This window comes from Oncorhynchus gorbuscha, linkage group LG07 (genome assembly GCF_021184085.1).
Source record: "Oncorhynchus gorbuscha isolate QuinsamMale2020 ecotype Even-year linkage group LG07, OgorEven_v1.0, whole genome shotgun sequence".
NCBI classification, from domain to species: domain Eukaryota; kingdom Metazoa; phylum Chordata; class Actinopteri; order Salmoniformes; family Salmonidae; genus Oncorhynchus; species Oncorhynchus gorbuscha.
The window spans coordinates 19,131,073-19,142,260 of NC_060179.1; the positions used below are offsets into that span (position 1 = coordinate 19,131,073).

The window sequence follows — 11,188 nt, forward strand, 5'->3', positions numbered from 1 at the left end:
GTAGAGAGAATGATTTATTTCAGCTTTAATTTCTTTCATCACATTCCTTGTGGGTCAGAAGTTTACATACACTCAATTAGTATTTGGTAGCAATGCCTTTAAATTGTTTAACGTCGGGCAAACATTTTGGGTATCCTTCCACAAGCTTCCCACAATAAGTTGGCTGAATTGTGGCCCATTCCTCCTGACAGAGCTGGTGTAACTGAGTCAGGTTTCTAGGCCTTCTTGCTCGCACACACTTTTTCTATAGGATTGAGGTCAGGGCTTTGTAATGGCCACTCCAATACCTTGACTTTGTTGTCCTTATTAAGCCATTTTGCCACAACTTTGATAGTATGCTTGGGGTCATTGTCCATTTGGAAGACCCATTGGCAACCAAGCTTTAACTTCCTGACTGATGTCTTGATATGTTGCTTCAATATATCCACATCATTTTCCTTCCTCATGATGCCATTTATTTTGTGAAGTGCACCAGTCCCTCTTGCAGCAAAGCACCCCCACAACATGATGCTGCAACCCCCGTGCTTCACGGTTTGGATGGTGTTCTTTGGCTTGCAAGCCTCCCCCATTATCCTCCAAACATAACGATGGTCATTTTGGCCAAACATTGTATTTTTGTTTCATCAAACCAGAGGACATTTCTCCAAAAAGTACAATCTTTGTCCCCATGTGCAGTTGCAAACCGTAGTCTTGCTTTTTTTATGGAGGTTTTGGAGCACTGCCTTCTTCCTTACTGAGCAGCCTTTCAGGTTGTGTCGATATAGGACTCTTTTTACTGTGGATATAGATACTTTTGTACCTGATTCCTCCAGCATCTTCACAAGGTCCTTTGCTGTTTTTCTGGGATTCATTTGCACTTTATGCACCAAAGTACATTCATCTCTAGGAGACAGTCTCCTTCCTGAGCAGTATGTCAGCTGCGTCGTCCCATGGTGTTTATTCTTACATACTGTTTGTACAGATGAACATGGTACCTTCAGGCGTATTGGAAATTGCTCCCAAAGATGAACCAGACTTGTGGAGGTCTACAATCTTTTTTCTGAGGTCTTTGCTGATTTCTTTTGATTTTCCCATGATGTCAAGCAAAGAGGCACTGAATTTGAAGGTAGGCCTTGAAATACATCCACAGGTACACCTCCAAATGACTCAAACGATGTCAATTAGCCTATCAGAAGCTTCTAAAGCCATGACATCAGTTTCTGGAATTTTTCGAGCTTTTTAAAGGCACAGTAAACTTAGTGTATGTAAACTTCTGACCCACTGGAATTGTGATACAGTGAATTATAAGTTAAATAAACTGTCTGTAAACAATTGTTGGAAAAATTCCTTGTGTCATGCACACAGTAGATGGCCTAACTGACTTGCCAAAACTATAGTTTGTTAACAAGAAATTTGTGGAGTGGTTGAAAAAATGTGTTTTAATGACTCCAACCTAAGTGTATGTACACTTCCGACTTCAACTGTTTATACTGTAGGTACAATGGACTGATGTAACCACGGTGTTAGTGTTTCATGAATAAAACCTCACTGTAGACATGTATCAATACAGAGTAAAAGTTGGCATTTGTGAGGATGGATTCACAAAGAATACAATCAGTATGTTCTACTAGCCACTGCTTAAGCTAGGCTATCTGACAGGTGTGAGCCAGTGGTAACCACAGGGTTGCTTCAGCAGGAGACCTCGAGCTGGGGTAATTTATAAATGTATTGTCCAAGTCACAGGAGGTTGGTGGCATGTTAATTGGGGAGGACGGGCTTGTGGTAATGGCTGGAACAGAATAAATTGAATAGTAACAAATACATCAAACACATGGTTTGATGCCATTCCATTCTCTGCGTTCCAGCCATTATCATGAGCCGTTCTCCTCTCAGCAGCCTACACTGTTCCAAGTCTCTCAAATGTTAAACCACTGCAGAACGTGACACAAAGAAGGGCTAATTAAGACCAATAGATTGGCGCATGTTCAATTATGATTATTTAGTTCTTTTCAATTCTCAGGTTTCAAAGGGCTTGGGTTGTATAAGGGACTCCATTAGGATTGCATAATACGACAGGGAAGAGAGCGGTGCAGTCCCCTTCAAGGTATATACAATTGAGCTTGAAAGAAGAATGCCTCGCATTAGCAATTCAAAATTAATCCCATATTGTATCAAAATAAGACCTCCCTAAATTAATTAGAAAGTATTTGGGATGGCAAAACATAACATTCAAATGAACCTTTAGCTTGAGCTGGGCTGTATAAAGTGCATTTTTATTTATTTATTTTTAACTAAGCAAGTCAGTTAAGAACAAATTCTTATTTACAATGACGGCCTACACCAGCCAAACCCGGATGACGCTGGGCCAATTGTGTACCGCCCTATGGGACTCCCAAACACAACCAGGTGTGATACAGTCTGGATCTGAACCAAGGACTGTAGTGACACCTCTTGCACTGAGATGCAGTGCCTTAGACCGCTGCACCACAAACCCAACTAACAATTCTAGGGAGAGAGAATAATGTTTAGTTACCCTAATGTTTGAGTATCCAGTTTTCTGCTAGAATGTTCCCCTAACTATGTCTGTTAGCAAAAACCTTCTGAGGATCTTTTTGGCATGTTTTGGTGTTGAAGTTATGTCACGCAGAACTTATCTAGAACGTGGTTTCAATGGTCTCAGAATATAACACATTCATTTGATTGATGGGTTTTATGGGACGTTGTAAGAACATTCACGTGTCCAGTTTTCTAAGGGTTATGAGAATATTCCATCAATGTTTCACTAAATATACACAGAACATAACTCAGCAAAGGCAGCAGTGATCTCTTCGTACAGAAACACCAAATCAAATCGGAAAATCATCTGGAGGTAGCCAAATGGTAGCCAAAGTTCCAGATGCATGAAAGATGATAAATCTATACAGCTTATTTTTTGTGTACTCCCCCCCCCCACTCACACACCCACACTTACTTGCTTATGGTAGTCCATCATATTCGATGATGACTTCCCCTTTTGAGTTAACGGTGAGTTCTTTGGTGACTGGAGTCCAATCTGAGATCCATAAACTTTATTGCAGGTGGGGCATATGCAGTCTGTGTTGGCGAGGGCAGGCATAGCTGTGTGTCTCCTGAGCTGTTTTTGCTGTCTCTTTGTGCTCCTCTCCTCTCTTTGGGTGACCATGGCCTCCATACTCTTGCAGTTAGTCTTAGCAAGTATTTCTGTATGGTGCACACGGTGGCACCAGTTGATTCCCAGGATTTAATCGCTTGAGCTGCTTGTTGTGGCGACTGTAAATGACCCAGGCTTCACAGCTGTAAATAAGTGTGGTGATGCAGATGGCTTGATAGACGGTGACTTTGGTGTGGAGGTGGAGATCCCTGTTTTTGAAGACCCTGCGTCTGAATTTCCTGAAGGCAGCTGATGCTTGCTTGATCCTATTTTGAATTCAGAGGTCGATGCTGCAGTCCTCCGAGAGGATGCTGCCCAGGTATTTGAAGGACGGAACTATTGCCAGTGATTTGTGTTCAATGGTGAAGACAGGCATGGTGGGTGGAGGACTGGATCTCCATTGGCAGACCACCTCTGTCTTGGTGGTGTCGATAGACAGTCTCATCCTGCTATAGACCCTCACAGCCGCTACAAGGATGGACTGAAGGCCTTCCGGAGTGTGGGCCACAAGAGCACAGTCATCAGCATACTGCAGCTCAAGAACCCGCTCCGTAAAAACCATGGTGGTTGCTTGGAGCCTATGTTGAATAGGTTTCCATCCAGCCTGAAGTCCACCGCAACACCACTGCTGTCCTCAAGCTCCTTGTGGAGAAGCTGGGTGACACATAGGAGGAAGATGTTAAAGAATACCAGTGCCAGCACACACCCCTGCCTCACACCGATGCTTACTCCAAAGGGCACTGACCTCTGCCCTCCAATGGCCACCCAAGCCATCATCCCATCATGGAACTGGCAAAGGATGTTGACAAATTTGTCTGGACAGCCAAATTTGAGTAGGAGGCCCCGTAGTAGTTCCCTGCTCACTTCACTGTGTCGAAGGCATTGGAGAGGTCGACAAAGGCCATGAAAAAGTCATAATGTTGTTCACAGCACTTCTCCTGGAGTTGCCGTGCCATGAATATCATGTTGACCGTACTCCTGTTCTTTCTGAAGCCGCATTGTGACTCTGGCAACAGTTCCTCTGTGATGATGTTCACCAGCCTGTGTAGCATCACCTTGGCCAGGACCTTGCCGGCAACAGCCAGAAGGGATATCCCCCGGCTGTTCCCGCAGATGGACTTATCACCATTGTTCTTATAGATGGTGACAATGTTTGCATCTCGCCACTGTTGGGGAACCATCACCTGGTCCCAAACCTCAGTAATGTGCTGGTGGAGCGTTCTGGTGCAGAAGTCTTAAGTAGCTCTGCCGGGATGCTGTCAGTGCCAGGCGTCTTGTTGTTCTTGAGGGAACGGATAGCCGATAACACCTCTTAGAAAGTTGGCAAATGGTTGAGGTCTTGAATGGGTGGACAGACAGGTAGTTCTTCCAGGATGGAGGGGTCTGTAGGAGAATGCTGATTGAGTAGTGCTTCAAAGTTGTCAGCCCACCTAATCAAGATCTGCTTTTGGTCCTTCAAGAGAGTCAGGCAATCAGCTGTTGTCATGGGGGTGATGGAGCAACTTCTAGTGACATAGATAGCTTTAGCTGAGTTGTAGAAATTGTGCATGTTTTTTTTGTCTGCATAAATTTGGATTTCCTGTGCCTTATTCGTCCACCATTCGTTCTGCAGCGCACACAAGGTTGTTTGCACTTCCTTGCGCGATGTGTGCCATTGCTTGCGAAGGGTAGCAGATGTAGATGTGTTGAGAGTAGCCCTGTGCACTTTGTGCATATTGTCCAGTATGGCTGTGATGGTGTCAGAGTTCTCATTGAACCAGTCTTGATGTTTCTTTCCTCTGTAGCCAAAGTAGCGGGCCGCTGCATGATAGAGCACTGAGCTAAAGATGCCCACTTCTGGTCCATGTGGTCTTCTGCACTCAGAAGAGACTCAGTCTCCCTCAGCCTTTCAGCGAGAGAGCGACGGAACTCGTCCCTTACTGCATTATTCTCAAGCCGGATACAGTCCAGACTCCTCTTACTGGACTTCTGCAGGCGTTGGAGGGGACGTATACTCACCTGGAGTTTTGCCAGTATAATACGGTGATCTGTCCAGCATTCTGCACCCCTCGTGGCAGGTGTCAACAGGACGTCATTAGTGTCAGAACATCTCACTATGATGTAGTCAATCAGGGGCCAGTGTTTGGAGCGTGGGTGCATCCATGATGTTTTATATTTGTTATTCTACTGGAACAAGGTGTTGGTGACAATGAGATTGTGCTCGGAGTTAGCAGTCTCATTCCGTTCTCATTGACCTGGCCAACACTATGCCTACCCAGCACTCCGCTCCATATCCTGTTGTTCTGTCCCACCCTAGCGTTGAAGTCACCCAGCAGAAAGATCTTGTCATTCCTGGGGATGTGGTGAAGGGCCTCATCTAGTAGAAGTAGTCCTTTGCCTCATTTTCAGATGGTAACGTTGGTGCGTATGCACTAAGAAAAGTATCATAACGCATCTTGGCTAGGGAGATACAGAGAGTCATGAGTCTTTCACTTATGCTGTTCTAAATTGCCAGCCACCGTGCTGATGCTGATGAAGGTTGAAAGTCATGCGTCCTCCAATACACAACAATACACAACAATACACAACCCAACCAAGCCGCACTGCTTCTTAACACAGCGCCATCCAACCCGGAAGCCAGCCGCACCAATGTGTCAGAGGTGCACCTGGAAACCTTGGTTAGCGCACACTGCGTCTGGCCCGCCACAGGAGTCGCTGGTGCGCGATGAGACAACAATTTCCCTACCGGACAAACCCTCCCTAACCCGGGCGACGCTAGGCCAATTGTGCGTCGCCCCACGGACAGAGCCTGGGCGCGAACCCAGAGTCTCTGGTGGCACACTAACCACTGCGCCATCCGGGAGGCAGAGGGTAACCTTTCCAGGAAAAGGTGCAACCTTCTCCCTCCTCTTTCAGGGAACCTTCATCCAGGAACCTGGTCTCACTCAGGGCAGCAATGTCAATGTTGTAGCTCCTTAGTTCTGCAGCAATCAAAGCTGTTCTCTGATGGGGTCTATCGCTATTATCGCCAGTGTCCCAAAGATTCAGGGGGATTATTTTCTTTAGCATTTTTCGACCGCTGAGTGGAACTCCCGATAGATGCGGTAGCCTATCCTGGATGGAGTCAGTGGGCAATTTTTAGGCCACCTTTTCTAGGCCTCTCCCCAGCTGGGGTGAGCATTATGGCTCCTAAATAGGGTTGCTCAGTCACACAGGGGTCTGCCGAGAGCAGCTGCCACCCAAGTCCCAGCTGTTGGTGAACATAATAGCCCTGTGCAGCTGGCGTGCAGGGGTCTGATTAAGGGCTCCCGGTGCATTCATTCCTGCCCCTATCACCAGACATCCCAACACCGCCAGACTTTAGCCTGGTTTCCGTGGATACCTGTGCAAAGGAAGTTATTTAAAGTGCCGCTGAGGGTGGGCAATCCCCAACAGTACTATTTCACTGAAGGAAGGTGAAATTTCAGTGGCAAGGGGGAAACCCAGGATGACCAGTATCTTCCACAGCTGCAGGAGACAGCCGAAACCCCAGTCTGTCAGCGTCCACCTACCACGCTCCGCCAGCGCACTGCTTTTCTCTCAGGGTGTGCTCCCCTTGCCTTTGTCGTACCAGTCTAACCCACAAGGCAGCGGGACAGTGGTTGATGGCTGCCAGGACCTGTCCACCCAGAGGTGAGCCTGTACAGACGCATCTCTGGGGCTCACTGCTGCTCTGAGATCCCCCGCCAGTTAACGTGTGCCACCGGGAGGAGGCCTAACCCGAGTCTTGGTCATGGAGAGGCTTTGTAATGGCAAGGGGAGACTTGTGCATGAAGCTGCTCCCCAACTCACCACAAGGGCCAGCTGGCGGCAGCGAGCTGTAAGCGAGAGTATGCAAGCACGTGGTAATCGGCACTACTGCACTAGACAGTGACAAAGCAACAAACATGGTTTTTTTATATTTGCAAATGTATCACAAATACAAACACAAATACAAACAGAAATACAAGTTTGGAATCCCCAAGACTCTTCCAAGAGCTGGCCATCGGTCCAAACTGAGCAATCACGGGAAAAGGGCCTTGGTCAGGGAGGTGACCAGATGGTCACTCTGAAGGAGCTCCAGAGTTCCTCTGTGGAGATGTGAGAATCTTCCAGAAGGACAACCATCCCTGCAGCACTCCACCAATCAGGTCTTTATGGTAGAGTGGCTAGACGGAAGCCACTCCTCAGTTCAGTAAAAGGCACAACATCCCACTTGGAGTATTCAATATTCAACAATATTCTCTGGTCTGATAAAACCAAGATTGAACTATTTGGCCTGAAATGTGATATTTCGGCTTTTTATGCTTTTATTATTTTGCTAAAATTTCTAAAAACCTGTTTTTGCTTTGACATTATGGGGTGTTGTGTGTAGATTGATGAGGAAAAAATGATTTAATACATTTTAGAATAAGTCTGTAATATAACAACATTTGGAAAAAGTCATTGGGTCTCAAAACTTTCCGATGCACTGTATATCAACTGATCATTACTGTGTAGCTTGTTGGTCAGTAAACAACTGTGACAATTACCATGGAAGTAATGGCTGAGTCTTACTTGATGGATGGAAAATTCTGCTCTCTGTCTTATCAATAAATTATGTTGATGAACTATTACCTGACATGGATGTGGTGGTGTAGTGGGAAGCTTGGTGCACCTTGAACCAAGAGGTTCTGAGTTCAAATCCCAGCTGTGGACATGTTAAATAATAATTACTGTATAAATGAACATGTACAATGTAATCATGTAAGTTGAAAAAACTGTATGTTAAAAGCACTGTGTGAGTATCCTTGCCAACAGGCAAAGAGCTATCAGTGGTTCACCAATCAGGGCCTTGATTGGCTCTGTGATGTCTAATGAACTTTTCTTTGGACAAATACATGTTTTCCAACGTTCCCACAAAGCATGTCTAGAACAATAATATCTTATGTTCTAAGAACATGGCAACCATGTTCTGTGTATGCTGGTGGGACACGTACGCTACGGTCACAAGACGCAGGCCTCCTATTTGTCCCTAGAATTTCTAAGCAAACAGCTGGAGGCAGGGCTTTCTCCAATGGAGCTCCATTTTTATGGAATGGTCTGCCTACCCATGTGAGAGACGCAGACTCGGTCTCAACCTTTAAGTCTTTACTGAAGACTCATCTCTTCATATGATTGAGTGTTGTCTGGCCCAGGAGTGTGAAGGTGAACGGAAAGGCTCTGGAGCAACGAACCGCCCTTGCTGTCTCTGCCTGACCGGCTCCCCTCTCTCCACTGGGATTCTCTGCCTCTAACCCTATTATAGGGGCTGAGTCACTGGCTTACTGGTGCTCTTTCATGCCGTCTCAAGGATAGGTGCGTCACTTGAGTGGGTTGAGTCACCGACGTGATCTTCCTGTCTGGGTTGGCGCCCCCCCTTGGGTTGTGCTGTGGCAGAGATCTTTGTGGGCTATACTCGGCCTTGTCTCAGGATGGTAAGTTGGTGCTTGAAGATATCCCTCTAGTGGCGTGGGGGCTGTGCTTTGGCAAAGTCAGTGGGGTTATATCCTTCCTGTTTGGCCCTGTCCAGGGGTATCATCGGATGGGGCCACAGTGTCCCCTGACCCCTCCTGTCTCAGCCTCCAGTATTTATGCTGCAGTAGTTTATGTGTCAGGGGCTAGGGTCAGTTTGTATATCTGGAGGACTTCCCCTGTCTTATCCGGTGTCCTGTGTGAATTTAAGTATGCTCTCTCTCTAATTCTCTCTTTCTCTCTCTCGGAGGACCTGAGCCCTAGGACCATTCCTCAGGACTACCTGGCATGATGACTCCTTGCTGTCCCCAGTCCACCTGGCCTTGCTGCTGCTTCAGTTTCAACTGTTCTGCCTGCGGCTATGGTACCCTGACCTGTTCACCGGACGTGCTACCTGTCCCAGACCTGCTGTTTTCAACTCTCTAGACACAGCAGGAGCAGTAGAGATACTCCTAATGATCGGCTATGAAAAGCCAACTGACATTTGCTCCTGAGGTGCTGACTTGCTGCACCCTCAACAACTACTGTGATTATTATTATTTGACCATGCTGGTCATTTATGAACATTTGAACATCTTGGCCATGTTCTGTTATAATCTCCACTGGCCACCCCTCATAGCCTGGTTCCTCTCTAGGTTTCTTCCTAGGTTTTGGCCTTTTCTAGGGAGTTTTTCCTAGCCACCGTGCTTCTACACCTGCATTGCTTGCTGTTTGGGGTTTTAGGCTGGGTTTCTGTACAGCACTTTAAGATATCAGCTGATGTAAGAAGGGCTATATAAATATATTTGATTTTATCTAATATTGTCCTAACCCACAGAATACCCGACACATGTTCTTGCAACATTCCCATGAAAATTGTCTAGATCAATAATATCTTATTTTCTGAGAACATGACAACCATGTTCTGTGTATGTTTGATGGAACGTTGATGGAATAATCTCCTAATCCACAGAAAACAAACAACAAAACAAAGAACTATATGAGTCCTACCCCTCAACACACTTAACCAGGCTCTCACGGTAGAGAAGAAGCACACTTTCACTAACCCAAATGCACACACACACACACACACACACACACACACACACACACACACACACACACACACACACACACACACACACACACACACACACACACACACACACACACACACACACACACACACACACACACACACACACAACTGAGGACATAAAAGGAGGATATAAGTGAGCTCCAAGGGACTCAGCGAATCAGTGAAGCACTGTCCTATTAGACAGTGGAACCTCTTTCAACCCATGAAGCTCATTTCCTCCTGCACCTGGACCAGTCTGGACTTCCTCCATCCCATCCTTGACCCTCAGAGAGTATCCCACTAATTAGTGAGAAAAATAAATCTAACGAAAAGGGCTGAGCAGAATCAATAGAAAATGTAACACTATAGTATCATTGGCAGATGTTGATGAATGTATGAGAAGTCTTATTCGTAATCTCAAGGAAGTTGACGCATGGTGATTTAATGTAATTTGTGATTCACTTTTACTAAAAAGAAATGGATGCCTTATCCCGTGCTATAAGTGTATGTGTGTGTGTGTGTATGTGTGATACCTTAATGTTTAATAATCAACTTATATGTTATGCCATGTACACTATTCATAACTATCAGAACTCCCAGTTATCCTAATACTTTTCTGTCGTGTAAGGTAAAATGCAATTAATTATGTTATGCATTCCTACCAGCAAGTAGAGTAGAGACTTTGTGTTGTATTTTAAATTAATGTATTTTAGCAACAGACATGACCAATAATAATATATTCCACAATGTGATAACTCTGAGAATAAGGACTGTTGTAGCAACAGATATAAAACAATTTACTGACTTGTATGCAACACAAAATAACAGTTATGTTGCCTCTGTGCACTGTTGAATAAAACCAGCAGAAATGAATCGAAATTGAGAGAATGCATGGCTCGGCGAAACAGAATCCAATCCACTATTTAGGAACTCCAGATCTATGTTTGGAGAGTTCTTGGCTGATGACTGAGAAGTCTCTTTACCTGGATAGTGCTCCAATGTATCACTCCGCAGGGTCAGTGAGACTTTTTTCATAACATGTATTACGCGGTCTGACACAAAATGCGACAATTTACATGTTTTTTATTTATACATATGTATAAGCTTATTTTTTAATGCATGGTTTATTCCTGATCGACCGTTTTTGGTTTTAACACGTCTTACTTCATGTTTAATTGGACCTATTTCCGCGACAAACGTTGACAGGCAGTGCTTAGGTCTATCCTAAACATGGCCACCATGATGGAGTAAAGCTTCAACTTTAAATTTCACATTTTTAGAAGAAAACTTATACATTTTCTATATTTTCACAGGAATGTTTCAACGGAAGAAATTAAATCTGTCATCTCATCCATATGAAATCATTGGAGAAAGTTTCTTGTTGGATTTAATAATGGTTTAAGTTGTCTGGAAGCTGGAAACGAAAAAAAATAATAATTACATCAATTCCGTAAGCGTTTTAATTTCTCTCGATAGTTTGAAAGCTTTTACAA

At 44.9% G+C, this 11,188-nt stretch overlaps 1 pseudogene; it reads right to left on the minus strand.

The window, feature by feature from the left end:
- Positions 1–3,425: 3,425 nt before the first annotated feature.
- On the minus strand, positions 3,426–5,287 carry LOC124040485 (annotated as a pseudogene).
- Between the last annotated feature and the right edge of the window lie 5,901 nt (positions 5,288–11,188).